Source organism: Euleptes europaea, chromosome 5 (assembly GCF_029931775.1).
Source record: "Euleptes europaea isolate rEulEur1 chromosome 5, rEulEur1.hap1, whole genome shotgun sequence".
Lineage (NCBI taxonomy): Eukaryota > Metazoa > Chordata > Lepidosauria > Squamata > Sphaerodactylidae > Euleptes > Euleptes europaea.
In genome coordinates this window covers 64635222-64658618 of record NC_079316.1, presented here as the reverse complement: position 1 = coordinate 64658618, position 23397 = coordinate 64635222, and positions in this window count along the sequence as shown.

Genomic DNA, 23397 nt, shown 5'->3' with positions numbered 1-23397 from the left:
TGTCTTTATACTGTTACAATTGTGCCATTCATTTGTTTTGCCATTGTGCAAATGTCTGATCATCCCTTAGATGAATATGAACAATGGCTTTTTATTTAGAGAACAGCCAGTCTAATAGTTCAGGTGCATTGTGTGGCCTCCATCGCTGCACAACATCTAACATGGCTTCGTTTTAATTTGCTCAACGAGATTACTTCACTTCGGTGTCAAGGCCTTTGTGCACTTCTAATTCATCCCCCCCCCCTTTTTAAATTAATTGAGTCATTATTTTCTCTGAGGACTACATTCCATCGGTAAATAATGTACAGACATATGTCAAGAGTATTACAAAGACCTTCTGCTGCATCACAAGGGAGTGTTAGATGTTTGCATTAATTCATTCAGTGATCTACTTTGTCACTGGCATATCATCAGAGGTCCCAATCCAGCAGGGCACTAAAGTAAATGCTTAGAATTTAAGCACAAGGGTACCTCTATTGAATTTTGAAGGATATCCAGTTGTCATTGGAATTATGCATAAGTTTAAGAGGTGGATTAGATCATCTCCATTTCCTGTAGCTTGTTCTCTTCGGGTTTCAGTTCAGAAGAACAAAGTGGAGCCTTTTGGATATTTCTGAAAAAATTGAGAGTTTCCAGAATTAAGGGCATTTCTAGTCATGGCTAGAAATCATGGAAACATGAGTAACCTATCATTAGCTGTTGCTGGATTGTGACCCAAGTGCATATTAATAAAATCATTAACTAGTGTGACTAAACAATCATCACTTCAAATTGTGTGTGTGTGTGTGGGGGGTGGTTATTAGATTGTGTTCGAATCTCTCTCATGGAAAGGAATGTTCTGTGCTGACGTTATTTTAAAAACAATGCCATCTTGATTTTGATGAAGATGGTCGCTCATAGATAATATAACAGAAGAATGCCTTGATGTCCCAGTCGGTGGACACGCCTGACCCTGATGTTTTTACAGAGGTCAGGGAACATCACGTTGCCTATACTTGCTCTCTTCATGATCACAGACATATTGGGGTGGAACCCTACACTGGTCTCTTTGTACACCAGCCTGGCTGGTTATTTTGACCTATTTTTGTTTGTCTCCTGTAAGGCAAAGGTGACAGTTGTAAGAAACAATGAAATTATACAAGATTTTAGTGCAACTGGACAACAGTATATGTTGTCATCACCTTCTCCCCCTGGGCAAAGATAGATCTTTCCCCTTCTGACCCAGATTTTAGAAAAATGTGAACCTCTGAGTTTTTAAAGATTTAGAAAAATTGCCTGCCGATGCCCATCCAGATATAGGCCATCGATATGCTCCCCATATTGTAGATAAGGAGGTTGTGGATGACAAGAGAGCTTTACAGCAATGCAGCAATGGTGTCTCTTGCTGTCATCGGCATATTGTGTGTGTGTGTGTGTGTGTGTGTGTGTGTGTGTGTGTGTGTGTGTGCATGAAGCTGAGAGAATGGCTTATGGCAACTTTCCAATGTATCCTATGTTAGTATGCATGTAGCTACATTTAATACCAAAGCCACCCTTTTGTACAACAATCAGACTCAAATGATACATTTGGCCAGGGGATGTTTGATTGATTTTCCAAAAGGCTTCTAAAAATGCAGGCTAAGGACTGGGTGGCTATGAAGTTGGTTGCAATAATGTACTTGGGGAAGAACTGATGAACCCTCACCTGCCTGCCTGGCTGTCTTTGTGATCAAAATTATTCTCCCTACATCAGCATTCTCCTCTAAGAAAAAGGTCAAGGAGTCAAAGGAATTGGCTATTAGCGGTGATACTTTTTTTTTTCTGCGTTTCAATTTTTGGTTCAGGTATTTGGGCCTAGTCAAGTTACTGAATCCTCACTGATCAGGGTAACAAGTCACTACCAGCCCCTCTAAGCTAACCCTCAGCTGAGAGACCAAGGGACCAAGTCTCCACCCTTACTAGATGTTAATCGAGAAGTCAGCACTGCAAGGTAGGACACCTGCAAGTTGAGTTCCACAAACAATTACTTGGTAGCTCTTTTCCAGATGCTGTTTTAGCGAGAATCTAGAAAAGGCAGGCAAATGCGCAGAAACATGCAGGGAGAGCGAGGTGACCTCTGACAGTCGGGAAAGGCATGCATAATCAAAATGAAGCACTGGAGCAGTCAAAGGGGATGACATTGGGGAAACAGCCATGCATAAATGGCCATTAAAAATCCAAAAACTGCAACTAGTAGGAAAAGCAGTGGCTTGTTTGTTGGTTGGTGCTAGCCGTAACGCATATATTAATGCCGGTCCCAAGAACATTGCATTGGTTGCCATGTTTTCAGGTTCAATTCATGGTGTCATCATTTACCTTCAAAGACCTTCATGGCCTGAGATCCACACACTTGAAGGGCAGCCTCTCTTTATGAGCTCCTATGGCAACTGTGCTTATCTAATCAGGGTTTGTTGGCTTTCCCTTCGTGTAGGCAGATAAGATCTGATTCTGACCATTCTCGAGTATTTTCTGTAGTGGCCTCTGCCTTGCGGAACAGCCTTTCAGACCACATGAGGAAGATTTTCACATTGGCATAAACCCAGAAGCAGTGCCAGGCTGACCTTTTTAAGATGGCTTTTAGAAGGAGGAGGAGGAGGAGTTGGTTTTTATATGCTGACTTTCTCTACCACTTTCTCTACCACTCACCACCGGCTTACAATCACCTTCCCTTCCCCTCCCCACAACAGACACCCTGTGAGGTAGGTGGGGCTGAGAGAGCTCTAAGAACTGTGACTAGCCCAAGGTCACCCAGCTGGCTTCATGTGTAGCAGTGGGGAAATAAATCCAGTTCACCAGATTAGCCTCCGCTGCTCATACGGAGGAGTAGGGAATCAAACCCGGTTCTCCAGATCAGAGTCCACCACTCCAAACCACCGCTCTTAACCTCTGCACCATGCTGGCTCTTAACGGAGGCATGTCTTTGTTATTTACGGTATATTTTATGTGGAATTGTATGGTTTTTAATGATTTTAAAGGGAGGAGACAAATTATTTAAAAAAACAAATGCTAAAATTATAAAGCAAACTATATGGGAATCTAGCATGTATAATCATAGATAAATTATAGGAAAGCTTTAAAATGCTTTGTGTATCCAAATGATGATTACTACAAAATCTTACCTGCATTGAGATGCTATAAATTTTATTTTAGGCTTTGGTAAGCAATAGTTGTTGTTTTTTAAGTAGCTGAAAGTTGTTTGAAGGAGGGATGATTTCCTGTGGTGTACACACATTACTTCTGCCCCACTGTCAGCTCTACTCACATATATTTTAAAAAAAATTTAAAAAATCAAAACCCATTTACAAAAGATAGAAGTGGGATGAGTGTAAACGCCATAGGTCGTTGTCCCTCTTTCAAACTGGCTTCAGTTCAGAGGAGGGGATTTTCTTCTGCAGTCTAAACTGGTACATTTAAAGCTTGAAACTTTTCTACATTGTGCCAACTGAATACTGCTGGGAATGTAGTTCTTATTTAAAAATAAATCCTTCCCCCCCCCTCCAGAATTTAAGGACAAATGAAAACCTCAGCCAGCACCTGACCTAACTAACCTGTCCTTCACAAGACAGAAGGGAGAGAAAAACACTGTGCCCTGAAGGTTAACAACACTTAGCTGAAGTGAAGAATGAATTCCACCCGGGCAAACCCTCTGCTGAGCGACGCTTGTGATTATTTCATAGAGGGATAAATCAAGGGATTCTGGGATGAAACGCTCCAGGTAAAATGGGCCAAAGTAGTGATGTGTAGGCAAAGAACATGATGCCTGAATGTTCAGGCCCTGTCGTGTACGACAGCAAACTAACCCTCTTCTATCATGTCCACTAGCAAATACTGCCTTACTTTACCAAACAATTGAGCAGCAACCTGTCACAAGGTGTGGCTGTGATAACAGTGTGTACCTGGCAACAATGCATGTGGATTTCCAGCTCTGGGGGAAGGGAGAGGTTCTGGCTGAAGCAAGAAGCAAATTGGTATTCCTCACCCATCTGTGGCCCCCAAATAAGCAAGACGTTAGTGTTCCAAATAGGCTCCAGGCACAAAGGTAACCGCAGGCCAGTCACAGGGAGGGCCTCAGAGGAGAAGAAAGGGACAGAAAAGGAAGGAAGCAATGGGCAAGTGGCTTGACTCCTCTGAGATAGCTGAAGCAGCCTCCTGAGGCTTCTGGACTTCCAGCGATATTGCAGTGAGGAGAAGAGAGAGCCTTCTGCAAATAGACACACCCTCCAGTTTCTCCTCCCTCTGGTTTCTCCTCCCTTCTTATAATGGACTTTAGCCACCTCCTGATATTAGCTCATAGTTATCAGATACTGGAAGTGGGACTTTCTGCTAGGGTTGCCAACCTCCAGGTACTAGCTGGAGATCTCCTGCTGTTACAACCGATCTCCAGCCAATAGTGATCAGTTCCCTTGTAGAAAATGGCCTCTTTGGCAATTGGACTCTATGACATTGAAGTCCCTCCCCTCCCCAAACCACGCCCTCCTCAGGCTCCGTCCCAAAAACCTCCCGCCGATGGTGAAGAGGGACTTGGCTGGCAATCCTACTTTTTGCTCTGTTTGGTCCCTGAGAAAGGAGGGGGGTGTTATCTTGATTCAGAATCTTAAAGATCTCGTCTTTGGAGATGTAACTGATGAAGGCAGACATATGGTCATGGTTATTTCAAAAGGGGATGAATACGTTTGCAGTGCATGTTCTTTTAGAGGTAATAAATGAGACATCAGCATCCAAAAGCCTATATTTCAGTGAACCACTTTGAACACTTGTCAGAAAAGCAATATATAAATAGTTCAAACAAATACCCTTAATTCCTCTGTTCCACTGTTTACCTAGGAGCATGTTGCATTCCTCAGCGGGCTGCAACAGAATCTCTTTGGTAGCTCATCAGATTTCCACTGTGACTCAGGAATGGAGGTCAAGTGATTTGTGAAAGGGTTGCAGAAGCTGGATCGGCCATGTGCTTCAGAGCCTAACTGCTAAATTGATTCCATGGACACCATCTTCCGTGTCTGTATTAGAGAAGAGACAAATCCGGCAGTTACCAGGCTCAGTAGTTAGACAGCACAAAGCAGGCATAAAAGAATGGAGGTTGGAATGGATCAGGTGAGCTGAGGTAAGGAAATCCTTACTTGTCGGCTGCAGAGAATGGACAATATTTCCATTTTGAAGAATTGCTTGATTTTGAAGAATCGTATAGGCATCCCAGGAAATCAACAAGCTAGACTAGGAGCCAGTTAAGACCTAGGAGGTCCTACAACAATCCAGATGCAAATATTTGGTGTAGATTGGAAGAATCCAGGTGGGAGGCAGCACCTGACAATAGGTGGCCTTGGCAATGTGACTGCCAGAGAAGTTCTGAACACACACAGAAAAAAACGTGTCAGTGGATCTCATATTTAAAAATGGCACCAATAGCTCAGCTCTTAATTATGCAGCTAGCCAGAAAACTGTTTTTTTTTTCTATTCTATGCACATGATGGCATGATCATTTCTAATGTATAGGTACCAATGTCTCACTTGACAGAACAACCATGACATTATGCAGCTAAGTTTTCAAAATCATGCCAGCCTAATGGTTCCAGCAGGATCTCAGAATCACAGCCTATCCTATAATATGTTCTATGGAAATGCACCCTCTTTTCATGTATATGAAAAAATGTATATTTTACTCCCTTTTAATTTAAACTGGAATTTATTCCTGTATTATATTAAGGAGAAAAGAAGTGTTCGCTGTCCAATGTACGCTTCGTAGGCCTGATTGCCACCATCAGGGCTCCTCTAATTCACCCATACTAAGCAAAATAATTCTAGACTTCACCATCTTTCTTTGTACGTTCATCTTATCACACCTATAATCAGTCATTTTCATTACTGTTTCCAGGAGCTTTTCAGACTGCCAATAAATATACCTTACAAGGGCAAGTGACCCAAATGGAATACAGCATAGATGGGGAATCTCTGCCATAATTCTGTTCCAGGGACTTGTTTTACATTCCTTTAGAGCCCCCTTTTGAAGTATCTGAATGATTCCTTTCATGGCTGTTTTAAAACCCACACTCACACTTTCTGAAGAAAGAAATGCTGATGATATCTCCAGCAGTTATCCTCAGAGAGCTCTGAACATTCAAAGGCCATCAGATTCTTTCACAAATGTAATGTGTGGTGGCCTTGCATTTATCCATGATCAATGTCACTTATTGTCGTGCTGCCCAGTTTCCCAATGTGCTTATGTCCCTCTGTCATAAGGCGGGATAACCCCAAACTGCCCTGAAATCCTCTACAGATTTTAATAACCCATGCCATGGGCAATGCTCTGGCTAACCCTGCCTTCACCATCTCTTACAAGTCATTAGGAAGTATATTGAACTATATGAAGTGCCCATTGGAAGGATGAGCCAATTAAGGGTAATGAAATGCTCAGAGCTCCAGAGCCATAGGTCAAAGCCAAGAATGTATTGTAAATGTAGACTTCTTTCTCTTTCCCCATGTCACAGCAGCAAATAAAGTTTTCTTGCTTTGTATCCTATTCTTCAACTTAAATGCATACAAGGAGATTGTGAGTAAAATTTCTTTGATTTTTGTAAATGTCCAAATACTGAGCTTAAAGTTTCTGAATTCTTAGCATACATCCCACAAATTAAGGTTGCAAATTGTACCTCTATTTATTCATATGGGTAACTTATTCATTATTCAGTTGAGTACTAATTCATTTGGGTAACAAAAATGAGAAGCATGCATACTGGATGGGAAATACACTTCTGGGCAGCAGTGTGTGTGAACATGATTTTGGGATAGGGTAGGGCTGTTAAAAAAATTGGTAAAATTCGGATTCGGCAAAATTCAGCCCGTTTTTATTCGGGAAATGCCGAAGTCCAAACTCCCCCGATTTGGATCAGTGCAATTCGGCATGAGATTTGGAGTTCGTGGAAAAATTCGGCCGTTTAAAGCCATTAAAAACACATTCGAGCATTTTCGCGGCTCTGGGGGGGCATGTTTGGAGGTAGAGATCCCAAACTTTCAGCGTAGCTTCAGGGGACGCTTCTTGCAAGAACCCCCAAGTTTTGTAAAGATTGGGTCAGGGGGTCCCGAGATATGTGGCTCGGAAGGGGTCCCCCTCAAAAAATTGCCCATTGGAATAAAGTCATTCTAAACACATTTGCGGCATTCCACAACTCGGGGGGGGGCATTTTTGGAGGTAGAGGTCCCAAGGTTTCAGTGTAGCTTCAGGGGACCCTTCTTGCAAGAACCCCCAAGTTTTGTAAAGATTGGATCGGGGGTCCCGAGATATGGGGCTCGGAAGGGGTCCCCCCAAAATTGCCCATTGGAATAAAGCAAATAAGAACATGTTCGCAGCTTTCCACGGCTCTGGGGAGGCATTTTGGGAGATAGAGGTCCCAAAATTTCAGTGTAGCTTCAGGGGACCCTTCTTGCAAGAACCCCCAAGTTTTTGTAAAGATTGGAACAGGGGGTCCTGACTTATGGGGCCCGGAAGGGGTCCCCCCTCTTCCCATTGGAATGAATAGAAATAAATAGATCGTTTGGACCTGGAGTTTGCAAAACCATGCAAAGCAACACATGACGCGACCTTGGGAGTTTGCAAACCATGGAAAGGGACAGAGGCACGCTAGCTATGCATAAGGAGCAGGTGGGGTGGAATTTCCCCTTTTGCATCGGACTCGGAAGTCGGGAGTCTCGGGACCGGGCAAATGCATTGTTTAAGTCACAATTTGAAAACCAGTTTTGAGTGAGCATCAAATAGACCTAACCGATCTTATGAATGAGGGGAAACCTGAGGACACACAACTAAAGCCCCCCCCCTCAAACCAGGGAGGGAGAGATGCGAGTGGGCACACACACACCCAGGCAGAACGGGTGAAACCCCCCCTCAAACCAGTACAGCTTGGCCCCAAATGGGAAAAAAACCAAGGAGGAGGAGGCGCGGTTGCCGTGCGGCGCCGGGGAGAGACTCACGCAAGCCACACCGTCGCACTCAACCCCAGGCTAGGGGCAAAAGCAGAGCACAGCACACACTCCCGCAGAGGCGAGCGGGCACACACCCTCTGCAGAATGGGCGAAGCCCCCCCCCTCAAACCAGTACGGATCGGCTCAACCCCAAACAAGAAAAAGCCAAGGAGGAGGAGGCGCGGCCCAGGTGCTGAGCGGAGAGAGGCTCGCCAGCTGCTGCACAGACTCAACTTTAAACTTTAAAAGCAGAACACACACTCCTGCAGATGCGAGGGGGCACACACCCCTCAGCAGAATGGGCGAAAGCCTCCTTTGGCTTCCCCACCCCCACCCACAGAAACTGCTCCCCCCCACATACACACACAGGGAAAAATTATAGAGAAAAGCCCCCAAATGGGTCTTACTGTGGATGTCTTCTGACTTTTCTGTTCCATCAGGAGCAGGGACTGGGAGTCAGGAGGACTCAGGAGTAATCCAAAATGATTCCATTTATGCAAGGGAGGTTTTGCCTTGGATTTGCCGCTCTCTAGATGCACAGAACCACCTGTTCCCAATCATTCCAGCGGGTGGATGGGGGGGAACGCATAACTTGGGACCCCCTGCCTCGATCGTCACCAAACTTGGGGGTTCTTGCAAGAAGGGTCCCCTGAAGCTACACTGAAATTTTGGGACCTCTACCTCCCAAAATGCCCCCCAGAGCCGTGGAAAGCCACAAATGTGTTCTTATTCGCTTTATTCCAATGGACAATTTTTTTGGGGGACCCCTTCCGGGCCCCATATCTCGGGACCTCCTGACCCAATCTTTACAAAACTTGGGGGTTCTTGCAAGAAGGGTCCCCTGAAGCTAAACTGAAATTTTGGGACCTCTACCTCCTCCCCGGAGCCGTGGAAAGCCGCAAATGTGCACACACACACACATCTTTCTCTCACACAAACAGACACTCCCAGTCTCTCTTTCTCTCCCCGGGCCACGCAGCTGCCGGGGTCACGCACTCATCCATGACTGATTGGCCAGAAGAAGACCCAGCTTGGCCACCGATTTGCTGCAGGAGAATGCTGCTTTGGGGGCGCCAAACTTGTATAAATTTATCTGGCGTCTGCCCGAACTCGCCAAGTTCGATTCATCGTTTTCCCGCCTTTTTTGACTTTGGTTCTATCCGAAGTAGAAACCGCTGAAGCATGGAAAATTCGGCTGTTTTTCTTGTCAAATGGAACCGAATCAACAGCCCTAGGTACAGGTGGACTGTAAGCTGGATATGAGCAGTCAGTGCGATGCAGTGGCAAAAAAGGCTAATGTGATTTTGGGGTGTATCAAAAGGGGCATAACCAAATCACAACATGTCACAGTTCCATTGTACACCCCATTGGTCAGGCTGCACCTGGAGTGCAATTCTGGAGGCCTCACTTCAAAATGCATGTGCACAGAACAGAGCATGGTGCATAAGAGAGCCACGAGGATGATCAGGGGCCTGGAGACCAAGCCCTACGAGGAAATGCTGAGGGACTTGGGATTGTTCCATCTGGAAAAGAGGAGATTGAAATGGGGACATGATTGCTTTCTTTAAGTATTCGAAAGGCTGTTACTTAGAGGAGAGCAGGGAGCTGTTCCTGTTAGCAGCACAGGATAGGATTCGCTATAATGGGTTTAAATTTGTCAAAAGATGTTTTAAAAAAATAGAAAAGACAAAAAAATAAACCTGATATGTTCTGATAAACAATTCCCAAGGTCTGCATCCTGGTCCAGTTGTGCCTTGTTGGAGCCACAGTAGGAGTCCTCAGGTTGCCCACCACGGCTCTTGGCAATGAGGCATTAAAAAGGACGAGGAGACTGTTTTTTGGATCAGGTGGTTGAATGAGTGAGTAGGTTCCAAGCAAAGAATACATTACATAGGTTCCTCTCAGGGATGATTTGCACACAAAAAAACTTCCTCACATGATGTACCCAGAAGACCTCTGGGGATGCATTCATATGGAGAACTAAATGAATATGAGTGACCCCGGCTGTCCACAGATAGAGCCTCAGCTGTGTTATTATTAAGTAATGGTGCAACGTGTGCTTTTGGGCTTGTGATACTGTTCTAGCGATAGCAGTGTAGGATGTATCTTTTTGTGAAGTCACATCCATTATGGCTTGTTGGTTATTGCAACAAATAAACCTTCTTACCTAATTTTTAAAATTTATTCCTCCTTTACTGCACTGTCAACGTGTTTTCTTCCAACGGGGGAGGGCAGTTAAGCACATTGAGATGATGCTTTTAACCATCTGTGCTGAGTCAAAGATCTCTTCCATGTGCAATAAACAACTATGGAAAAAGGCCAATCTTAATCATCTTCATTAACATTGAAGATGTTAGTGCATTTTGGTTAAATTATTATCTAAAGATTGAAGTAGAAGGGTTTGGTTTGGCTCATAATAAATCCTGTTTCATTGTGTACCTGTCAAATCCCTCATTGTTTATGCAGAGATTAAATATATAAGCGTATAGCACTTGTGCATACCCTGCTATATGAACACTGGAAATCTTACCTATCTCTATATACATGGGTATATACATGAGAATTCCTGGGCATTTACATGTACATCTGAGCAAGTAAAATACCACATATTTAACAGCTCTGGAAATTATAACCATGGTGTGATCCCATCAGTCACCTCAACAGCGAAACTGAAGTCAAGATGAGCTATAATGCTTACTACACCATCCTACAATTTTGCACCAATGTTGAGAGTTAACAAACAACAACAACAAAATACACTTTGCTAATGCAACAACATGAATTGGCACTGCTGAATCTGTTTGAATGTTCTTCCAATAATCTCCTCCCACAGGGAAAAAAGTACATCAGGAATATGAGAAGTTCCTGTGTAGCATGCTAGTATTCTATTACCAGGAGCTTTTCCTACAGCCTTTAGAGGAATTCATAGCTTTGGAATTGGATGTCATTAGTATGCTGATGACACCTAGTTCTACATCTCTCTACCTGGTGATGCTGTAGAGGGCCTGAGCCAATCCTGCTGTAGTTAAATGGCTGAAAGTGAATGAACTGAAACTGAGCCCAGACAAGATGGAAGTGATGCTGATTGGAAAGGTAGAGATCTTGAATGACATTGTGCTTCCCATTTTTGCAGGGGTTCCGCTGACTCTTGCTGACTCAGTTAAAAGCCTAGGAATTATACTGGAGACAGCGCTACTGTTGAAGAAAGAAGTTAATGCAGCTATAAATTTTCTTCCAAGTCTAGCCGAGAAGATGGCCTTGACACAGCTGATCTGACCACCTGGATCCACACCAAAGTAATATTGAGACTAGACTACTGTAAGACACTCTACATAGGTCTCCCCTTGAAGTCAACTCAGAGACTCTAGTTGAAGCACAAAGGCCCAGCTTGACTGTTATCAGGAGTTAAGTGGAGCATACATATTACTCCCATTCTGCAGTCACTCCATCGGCTGCTCATCAGTAACCAGGCTCAATTCAAGATATTGACTATCACATATCAAGCCCTTCATAGCCGTGGCCCCTCACATCTGTGGGACTGCCTCTCTCCCTATGCTCCACTGCAACAGATTTGCTTATCTGAGCAGGGCCTTCTGCATGTGCCAGCCTGGAAATGGGTTACAGCAACAACAGTTCATACATGTGCATTCTGTGTTGTGGCCCCCATCTTATAGGATGGCCTTGCTGCTGAGGTCAGGAAGGTTCCCACTCTCCTGGCTTTCTGCAAACTATGCAAAACCGAATTGTTCAGGAGAGCTTTTCTATGCAGGTTATTAGGACTGTCTTGTAACAACGTTTCAGAAAGATGCCCTTTGGTCAAGGGACAGGGACTGTGGACTACAGTTCTGCACATAGTACGTGCTGTCTGTTGCTGTGAGTATGGTCCTACAATGCAATTTATGTATCATTTAATGTGTCGTGTGAATGCTTGTGCTATGTTTCAGCTCCGTTTTCAAGTTTCTGCAATCCAAACGTTATTGCTTTGCTTATTGAATATCCCATCCTGTTGATTGTGTTTGACCGGCACTGTATAATCCACCTTAAGTCTCAGTGAGAAAGGCAGGCTAGACATAATGTAAATAAATAAATAACATAAATAAATAAATAAATAAACATGATGTCTTCTGCAGATTGATGTGGTACACTCCAGAAAAAGTTGTACCATGTGGAGCCATATACATATTGACACTTTGGGGTTTAACGCATGGCCAATTTATCTCGTCTTTGTGCCTTAAAAGTAGCGAATCCCCATGGTCCACACGCACGACCGTCCAAGGGCTGCGCATCGGACCCACCTTAGGCGCGAATTAAGGCAAAAAAAACCGGGTTAAGCAATCCCTGTTCTCTAGCGATCTTTTCAGTGCTAAACGGCTACTTTTTTTTAGTTCGCCACATTATCGGAACACCGGCATGCGTGTAATGACTTGACTAGCTCGTTACTAATGCCCCTTACTGGTCTCCCCCATCCCGCCCCCTTTCCTGCGCGAGCAATAGCCGCTTCCGGTCTCCCGTCCCGCCCCCTTTCCTGCGCGAGCAATTGCCGCTTTTCCCACCATTTCCCGTCATTCCTCATTCCGTCACTGTATTGGTCGTGTGAGGGCTTTATTTGTGGGGATTTATTTGACTATTTTTTGAGATGATGGTATACCGGAACGCTGGTGTTCCAAGAAAAAAAAAGGGGGAGAATCGCCCTTTGATTGGATAACCCCTCAGCCAATCCTTGGGCGATGTCACTCCCCTGCTATCCCACATTGTGGACTATCCCACATTATATGGGTGGCTCAAACGCACGGGGAGCCTCCAGCAGCTACCTTTTTCAGACTTATAGTAGGATGGACTAGTGTCATGCATTTCATTATCCAGTCTCGGATTAAAATATTGTGAGATGAGAGAGGAGCGAACCAGGAACATTCTGCCCATGCGTTAATCCCCTTTGAAGAACACTGCATTTGAAAACCTGTATCTCCTACTCTTTCATAGCGGTGGGTGCAACAATACAGAATTGAATTTTCCACTGAAAACACAGACATAGAGCAAGCATATATGCCCAAAAGTTCATTAGAGCATCAACTATTCATTTAAACAGATATTAAGGCCTAAAGTAAAGACGGCTGTCCTGACTGGACTAGACCTGTCCATTAGTTAGTCACCTTGTTCCCTCTACAAGTCAGCCTGCTTCAATATTATTGACCCTTTGATTAGGGAAATTGGCTCTGGTGATGAGGGTGAATGGATCAAAAAGGTTTCTGCTGGGAGACAGCTCACCAATCACCACCCAGGTTTCAAAATATTGTGCAGTAGCAATGAAATTATGTGGCCTTAATGTCCATCCTTAATCTGTGGAATTGTAAAATTGGGTGATTCCTAATTTTGTTGGCCTTGGTTGTAAATATCTACTCTGTATGGTCAGTTTCTGTTTTACCTGTTTTATCTAGCATACTTGCCACAAATAAAATTTATTTATTTATAGGGCTGTCAAAAAAAAAAAAAATTCGGTACAGTTCGGATTCGGCCGAATTTGGCCCTTGTGGGTTCGGTACGTGCCGAAGTCCGAACTCCCCCACTTCGGATCCGTTCAATTCAGCGGGAATTCAAAGTTCGGGGAAAAAATTCGGCCGAATAAAGCCATTAAAAACACAACCGCGCCTTTCCGCAGCTCTGGGGGGGGCATTTTTGGGCTTAGAGGTCCCAAACTTTCAGCAGAGCTTCAAAGGACGTATATTGAAAGACTCCCCAAGTTTTGTAAAGATTGGGTCAGGGGGGGCTGAGATATGGGCCCTGAAAGGGGTCCCCCCCACCCTTAATGTGGATCTCTCCGCAGAGCTTGCCGCCCACGCACAAAGCTCCCGGCCCGACAAACAGCTGATGAGAGCAAGGGCGGGGCAGGTGCTAAGAACTTTGCAAAGCAACACAACTGCAGAGCAACCCCTTTGCAAATATGCAAAGGGCGGGGCAGGTGTGAAGAATTTTGCAAAACAATACAACTGCAAAGCAACACAAGCACGCAATGCAAAACCTTTGCAACAGTGCATAGCAACACCTGACACCTGGGAGTTTGCATACCATGGAAAGGGACAGAGGCAGCTAGCTATGCATAATGAGCAGGAGGGGGTGGAATGTCTTCTTTTGCATTGGACTTGGGACCAGGCAGATGCATTCTTTAAGTCACCATTTGAAAACCAGTTTTGAGCAAGCATCAATAACCTAACTGATCTTATGAATGAGGAAAAACCTGAAGAATAAAAATGAAGCCCCCCCTCAAACCAGGGAGAGAGAGACTGGAGGGGGAACACACACCCCAGGCAGAACCGGCAAAAGCCCCCTTTGGCTTCCCCCCACCCACCCACAGAAACTGCTCCCTCCCCACACACACACACAGACTCTGCTTTCCCCCACACACACACACAGAAAAGAAAAAATATAGATTAAAGCCCCCAAAGGGGTCTTACTGTGGCTGTCTTCTGTTCCAGCAGGAGGGGCTGGGAGGCTGGGTAATCGAATATGATTCCATTTGTATCCAATATAAGATCCATATGTATGCATCTCTCGAGGGTGATCCATTCATCCCAATAGGGGAAAGGGGAAAGCCCATATCTCGGGGGGCCCTGACCCAATGTTTACAAAACTTGGGTAGTCTCTTAAAAAGCCTTGACTGAAGCTCCGCCGAAAGTCTGGGATCGGCACACCCAAAAATGCGCCCCCTGCAGCCATGGAAAGAGAAAAGGGGGGAGCCAATATTTCAGCCCCCACTGAACCCATCTTTACAAAACTTGGGTGGTCTCTTAAGAGGGATTCTCTGAAGCTATGACAAAAGTTTGGGGGCTGAACCCCCAAAAAAGCGCCCCCTGCAGCCACGAAAATGGAAAAGGGGGGAGAGGAAAAAGGGGTGGAGCCCATATCTCGGGGGGCCCTGACCCAATGTTTACAAAACTTGGGGGGTATCTTAAGAAGCCTAGTCTGATGCTCCGCTGAAAGTTTGGGGTCGGCACACCCAAAAATGCGCCCTCTGCAGCCATGGAAAGAAAAAAGGGGGGAGCCCATATCTCGGGACCCCCTGACCCAACGTTTACAAAACTTGGGTGGTCTCTTAAAAAATCCTGTCTGAATATCCCCTGAAAGTTTGGGGTCGGTACCCCAAAAAATGCGCCCCCTGCAGCCACGGAAAGGAGCGAATGTGCACAAGCACCCCCTCACACACACATGAGGATTTCCCTCTCTCTCTCTCTTTCCCCGGCCGGCCGCACATCAGCTGATTCCTCCAGCACTCAATCCTGACTGATTGGCCAGAAGAAGACCCAGCTTGCCCACCGATTGGCCGGGGGAGGAGAATGCTGCTTACTGACGGTTATGCTGCTTACTGACGGCCGAATTGGCCGAATTTATTCGCCGAACTCCCGAACTCGCTGAATTCGGCCCCCCCGGTTGCCCGCCAGTTTTGAGTTCGGATCCGTCCGAACTAAAAACCGCCGAATCAAGGGAAATTCGGCTGATTTTCAGTTCGGGCCGAACCGAATTGACAGCCCTATTTATTTAGTTAGTTAGTTAGTCACCTGGTTGGACCTGCTGATTTTGAAGTAACATTAGCATTGTAACAAATCCTTGGTTGAAAATATATACATATTTAATGTTCTGTGCACTTGGGCCTTGTTTCTTGACTTTTCAGTATTGAACTCCATACAAAATGGAATGCTCTTTCACACAAATAAAAAACCTCAGCACACAGGAAACAGGAATAGGAAAGCATTTGGTCCCCATCTTCGACCTGCATTGTACAGTCTAATTTACTACCTCGTGCCATGTATGAATTTAAGGCCAATTTAAGGATGGCAGCAGTGTGCAAGAACTTGTCTATGTGACTTTGCATGTGACTAGCCTCTCATTTAAAAGGGGCAGCTATGTAATCCCCAAAGAAATAATAAAAATAAATTTAAAAAATTAAATTAAATGTTGGCTCACAACATCGCATTTGAACATTATGCTGCATGCAAGCTTATGGGTTTATTTACTAATTTATGCCCCATCTATTGATAAACTCAATATGATCATCGAACGGTATAACCCTCAAATACAAAATATCATTAAGCCTTCTAAAACATAAAACCATCAGAATATCCTTACAAGCTTGTGCTGAAAGGAATGTTTTTCATACTTCAAAGGTTTGCGGTTTAAGACTCTCTGCTGTGTTTCACAGCACAACATACTCATATTGTTGAGTCAGTTACAGAAAATGCCCCATTATGCCCCAGACAAATTTATTTATTAAAAAGAAGGGACTCTTTGGTGATTGTTAAAAGCCTCATGCAAGGAATGGTGCTGGTTAGCAGCTACATTTTTAGCATATCAACCACGTGTCTCATTATAACCTCAAAAGAAGCTATGCACATGCAAATACATAGTAGATACATGATAGGAAGAGACATAACAGGCCATGACTCCCTAACACAATTCAAAAAGGTTAGTCATATGGAGTTTTAGTTGATTGAAAACCCTCTCCTACCCTAGTCTAAGCCAACTCAAATCAATAGGCTTAGTTTGGAGTACCTCTGCATAGGATGGCACCCATCATCATCTTTTATAGTCCGCCTTTCTCATGGGACTCAAGGCGGATTGCAAGTATGATGAAAAAAACACTTTTCTTTTCAGATAATGCAAGTATAAAAGTGGGCTTCTTCTCCTCCAGTAGGATCTTTGTGTTTCTCCAAGAGGATCTCTCCACAATGAGTGAATGAGCAGCAACATGGCAGTTGAAGTTCAGTGAAAGTAAGTGTGACGTGATGTACATTGGGGCAAAAAAAATCCTAACTGACTTCACAAAAAAAGGATGGTTCTCAAAAAAGGATATCATATAGCTGTATCAGGTGCTGAAAAGGGCAGCTAAAACTTCTTTCCTATGAGCTTGGGAACCTTTAGTTTAAGAAGAAGAAGAAGAGTTGGTTTTTATATGCCGACTTTCTCTACCACTTAAGGGAGACTCAAACTGGCTTACAATCCCCTTCCCTTCCCCTCCCCACAACAGGCACCCTGTGAGGTAAGTGGGGCTGAGAGAGCTCTAAGAAAGCTGTAACTTGCCGAAGGTCACCCAGCTGGCTTCGTGTGAAGGAGTGGGGAAACAAATCCAGTTCACCAGATTAGCCTCCGCCGCTCATGTGGAGGAGTGGGGAATCAAACCTGGTTCTCCAGATCAGACTCGACCTCTCCAAACCACCGCTCTTAACCACTACACCACACTGTGTATAGAGAAAGGATGACCAAGGGGAAACATTTTAGAGGTTTGTAAAAGTATATGTAATGTGGGGAAAATGAGTAGAGGTTATTTTTTTTCATCCTCCCAAACTACTGGGACTTGGGGGCGCTCCGTGAAGTTGACGGGCAGTAGACCCATGGCAGAAAAAATAAAGTCCTTCTTCACACAGTTTGTATGTATGAAAGGGAAGCAAAGCCATGGGATGATGCAAACACGACCATTAGATTAGATGGATTTATAAAGGAATTAGACAAATTTATAGATGGCAGATCCCTCAATGGGGCAGCCAGAGGGACAGGTTTAACCCCTCCACCCCTGGGCATTGCAGGAAGATGGTGGAAAGCAGGATTTGGACTAGATGGACCACTGGCCTGACCCAATAGGGTTTTCCATATGATCCTCTTAGAAGCTGTATGTCCTCATGAATGTATCTTGTAAAGTCCTGCCTGCCGCTCACAAATTTTGCATTAAAATTATTCTTTCTTTTTTTAATCTGCTGCCTGATTTATTGGGATTACTTTTTTAAGTCAATCCAAAGATTAACGGGTTAAATTGATGAAATGTTGCTGCCTTAATTGGCAAATGTCTCTTGCTTGCAAGCATTATAACATTCACACAGTGGCTACGTTGTATAAAACTGTAAAATCCAATCCAACTGATAGTGCAGAGTAGGAACAGTAAGGAAAAGTTTGTGCATTCTGAGCAACAGCCATGTCATTTCTGTGGTTTGTATAGCATTTAGCCCACAGCTGATGTCAAACAGGAGAAGGAGGAGATTGCTAATACATCAGTCTGTATTTTCACCATTTTTCTATTTTAAAGAAGTTGATTTAGAATATCGTTACAGTTAGGTCTTAAGATCAAGACAAAGGAGATGAACTGAAAGGCACACATTTGATTTGACTGCGGTTCAGATTAAGCCCATATAAGCCCATAATACCGGAGCACAATTATTCAGTTCAAAATATTTTGATTTAAACAGCATAACTGAGGCAAATAACTACAAATTTATTATTATGCCATACAAACGGATAGTAGCATAACCGAAGCATGGGGGAAATGTCATAAAGACACCCACACACTTTTATAAATATAATTATAATTTGTCTGTCAGGTTTATAATAGAGGTGTGTTGCATGGCTTATTTTAAAACACTTGTTATGATTTTTTTTTTAATATTTCTCTCATTTTCCATTTTTAAGCATATTGCTACCCTACAGGTTACTGCCTCAGATTTTAATCTTGCTTAAATGTGTGTGTGTTTGCTACAGATTAGCAATCACCAAGGATAAAAATTTAGGACACGCACTGATACAGGAACCATATTCATGTATGGGCATCCCACCTTAGCAAGGCTCTTCATTTATATAGAAAGGCTCATTTCCCAGCCTCTTCCTCCCACACAGAATATGTAGCCCAACCTCAGACTTTTCGCATCTGTTTGAGGACTAGTGTGGATGTTATATTGCTCATACCTTGAAGACTTTGGTCCAGTTGAGACAGTAAGCAGATCACACATAATTCCTTGTGAAGGTGTGCAAGGAGGTGCTAACTAGGGTTGCCAACCTGCAGGGAGTGGCAGGAGATCTCTCGCTATTACAACTGATCTTCAGTCAACAGAGATCAGTTCCCCTGGAGAAAATGGCTGCTTTGGAAAGTGAGCTCTATGGCATTAATCCCCCCACTGAAGTCCCGCCCCCAAACTCCACCCTCTTCAGGCTCCACCCCTAAAATCTCCAGGTATTTTGCCACCTGGATTTGGCAACCCTAGTGCTAATTGGCTTGTGCCCACATAGGGATACACTGAGTTCCAATCATTCTTTATGCCAATGATGATGATGAGTTCCAATCATATGAAATGGCACCTCTATGTAAGGCCTACATATGCAGCAGCTGCGTTTTACACAATACTGGAAGCTTGATGGAGGATCACAGAGATTGTATCTGCGTGCATGTGACATCCCCATTTGTACACACTGAGATTATCACACATACACAAAATATACAAACCTGCCCACAAAGCTTTTTGGGAAAAGATGAGGATCTGCAATCCAGACTGCAATCTGGTTTGGAAAGGAGCTCTCACATGTCCCTGTTTGTTGTGCCAAGGTCTTGTCCCATCAATCTGTTTATTTATTTCATTAGATATTTATCTCAGCCTCCCTTGTTCCAATGAAACTTATTTACTCCATTGACTTCCATGGAAGAATGGAATCCAGTCAGGAAAACCATGTGCGTACTGGCAGGCAGAATTCACACTTGCCACTTCTGTTAGAACTTGTTTTCCCCAGATTAGTGTAGAACAAGCATCCTTGATGCTCTTCTGTCCTGGGCCTCTACACTCCTTGTAAGCCAGCGTGTAAGAAAAGAAAGCAAACATCTGTTTATTTCTGGAAGACCAGGGAAACACAATCAGCGTTCCAGACACGCTACAGCCATTCTGCATCTCTCTCTCATACACACACACACACACACACACACACACACAAAACCATCATCCTCTAATCATTAATTTTCCAGTTTTCCCAATTCCCCAGTATGCTTTTTCTCAAACCTGGTTTACTACAATCTTTTCTGAAAGAATGCAGTCAAAGTGTACTAGCATCCTTCCTGGACAGGAAGTTGCACATTTCTGAAAGTCCTGTCCACATAAGAGTAATTTTCTGTCCATCTGCCCATCACAGCTACCATTTGTACCGCAGTGTCAACAGACAGCTTTTTTTTTTTTAAGAGCTGGTAATTGTTATAGAGCTATAAAGGTATAGTGGTATAGCAATTACTATTTTTGTTAGCCTTCAAAAGCCCTGTGATGGCACAGTGCGGGGGAAATGCAGGGGACAGGAGGAAGGTGTGCAGAGAACTGTGAGGACCCTCCATTGTCAATGTGAATGTCTCTTCGGTTCCAGTGGCAATCCTTGCCAAATGAAGAATCCTCCCTGTGTGAATGCAGTCCTAAATGGCTATCTGCAAACAGATAATTGTTATTTGTTATATCTGGCTGCTCCTGGCCCAAATCTGAGCTTTGGAGAGGTGCTGCTAGCCCTTTGCCAATCCTGATGTGAAGAGGGGAGCAGAATGGGAGGGAGGACTGTGACAAAGGGACTTGAAGTAGGCTTCTCCATAGGAAGCTGGCCACTAGTTCACTGTTCCCTCCCTCTCCAAGACAGTTTGCCATACAACTAGACAGCCCCTTCACATCTATAAACATGTGATTGATCAGATACTTCTACCTTTTAGTTGTTACAACAAGCATCCATCTATGATACTGCAAGAGTGTAGGGGAAATTACTTTAATGATTCTGCTCAAATGACCAATAGGTCTTGAGCAGGACCACACTAGAGCACAATGGTCAAAATATTTAATATATTCCCCTTATCCTTTAAAATAGGCAGCCAATATATATAAATTTTATATATTTAATATATATAAATAAAATATATGTACGTATATATATGTGTGTGTGTGTATACACACACACACACACACACACACACACACACACACACACACACACATATATATATATATATATATATATATATATATATATATATATATATATATATATATATATATATACATACATATACACACACACAGACACACACACACACATTTTGCAATCCTCACCACCTCCGATGCATTTGTTATTTAAAAAAACTCAGGAAGGGTGAGTGCCTTCTTTCCATTATCGAATGGCTCAGCCAGTCTCTGTCAACCTCAACTAACAGGCAATGAAAAAACAAGTGACTTATTGTACCTATACTGCCAGACCCACAAGTGAAGATCCTATTGGAGAATGAAACTTGTAGGGGAAATTAATGCATGGAATGGGAGCAGTTTCCACCAGCATAACAATATTAAAAGACTGGAGTGGTATAACTGTTATCAAATAAGAATATCAGTCCATGGGATCCCTTGCTATGGGGTACGGTATCACTGCAAATGTAATGCTATACAGCCAAGTCAGCCTACATGTTCAAGGGGTCCTCAACCTTGTTGCACCCATGGAACACTTGGGATTTTGAGAACAGGCACTGGACACCACCACAAAATGGCTGTATGGAGGGTGGGACTAACCACAAAATGGCTTCCATGAGGGCTGGGGTCGATCATAAAATGCTGGGATATTCCACAGTGTCAGAAGCTTCCGAACACCCTCCTACGATGGAGACCACTGTTTCCAAAAGGATGCTCCCTGCGGACACAAAGGTGTTGCCTCCTGGGATCTCCTTTCAACTGAAAAGGCAGAATTGGCCTTTTGCTTTAGGAAAGAAATGGAAGAAAGAAGTGAGCACCAGGAAACACCCTGAAGGGTACCATGGCGTCCATGGGGCATTTCCATATTCAGTTGTCAGCCATCATTGAACGCTGGGTAATTAGGGAATGATAAATCAAGTGATATATATGCATGCCTGAACCAGTTCTAAATGTCCTTAGGAGGTGGTGTTAATTAGTTCTTACAGGAAAGTATTACCAGAATATTTGTTGATGTCCATGAGAACTGTATACGTCCTTGATGTGAATAACCGGGAAAGATCTAAATGTCAAAGTTTAGTATACTAGTATACAGTGAACATAATAAATCCTGTGAATTTAGTTAATGAGATTAAAAGCTATGGTTCACCTAACAGACGTTCAACTATGCAGCAAAGTAGAATATATCTAGATGAGAAACCCTAGGTCATAGAAGCAAGACCTTCTGTGCAGAAACCTGTTTCCACACATTAATCATCTTGATAGAATGAATAGATGTGTCACATATTAAAGAACAACCATTAATATGCCCCACCTTTTCCCTGTAAGACTACAGATCTATATAAAATGATCAGTATTGTTATGGTTTCAGATGATACACGAATATGAAGTGATTACATCATTGTCTAACACATCCCATCCAGATGCCTTGAGTGGCAATAAAAATAATACAAAATGTTGCATGAAATATAAATTGCATTCTTTAAAGGGGATCAAAATTATGCTGTACAGTCTAATCTCTGAACAAGATATGGCAGCCTGAGAAAGCACATGCTCCAGGTTCCTTCATACAACCATCTGGAAGTGTTTGCTTGAAAAACCAAGCAAATAACCAGGGCAAACTGGCTGGACATATCCCACTATCTCATACCTTCTGTGAACCAATTCTTTCATGTGGCAAAAGGTGCATAGGACGGACCAAGTTGCTATAGGCTGTGGCCAAAATGTACAGGGTTTTCAGTTGGCATCCGCGCGTTCAAATGATCATGTGAAGAAGCTCTCCGGCTTTGTCTTTTCAGAACAACAAACAAACCCCAACCACAGTTGTGGGGCAGTTGTGTATGTGTAAAGTGCCTTCAAGTCGCAGCAGACTTATGGTGACCCCTTTGGGGGTTTTCATGGCAAGAGACTAACAGAGGTGGTTTGCCAGTGCCTTCCTCTGCACAGCAACCCTGGTATTCCTTGGTGGTCTCTCATCCAAAAATACTAACCAGGGCTGACCCTGCTTAGCTTCTGAGATCTGACAGATTAGGCTAGCCTGGGCCATCCAGGTCAGGGCCATGGGGCAGCTAGCTACTGGGAACGCTTCTCCCTCTACTTTGCTGTTCAGACAGGGTACGTGAATGGGACCTCAGTCAAGAGGGACCTCAGCTAGTTTTAAAAAATATATATTAGTCAGTTTCCTTTCCTAGGAGAAAGCCTCTTGTTTTGCCTATTTTCCATCTGAAAATCTTAAATATAAAATGAAGGTGAAGTTGAGTTCCGCACCCCCCCCCCCAGCACTGTTCTCTCTCTGTAGCTGAAGTATAATTTTTCCTTGGAGAAAGTTAACAGCCTCCCCCCCCCTCCTTTTAACCCACAAGCAGGGAGTCTGAGAGTGTAAGGAAGGATGTCTAACTAAGATGCCTGGATTTTGTGTGAAACGTTCCCTCGCTTTCTTTCTCTTGCCTGGCCCCTAAAACTCTTTTGTGAATGGGGCCGGTGCAACATGCGGCCTTTCACCCCGCCCAAGAACCAATGCCAGACAGCCACACTCAGAGAATTGTTTGTTAATAGTCCAATTAGATAATTGCCATCTTTCACTCCTTTCGCTCTACATTTCCCATAAAGGAATGAATAAGGAGAGCAGCATGAAGAGGGCTTCTGCCCTGCAAGGTGACAAGAAAGGCTGGAGCATGCTCTTTGCACAAAGCCATGCGCTTGA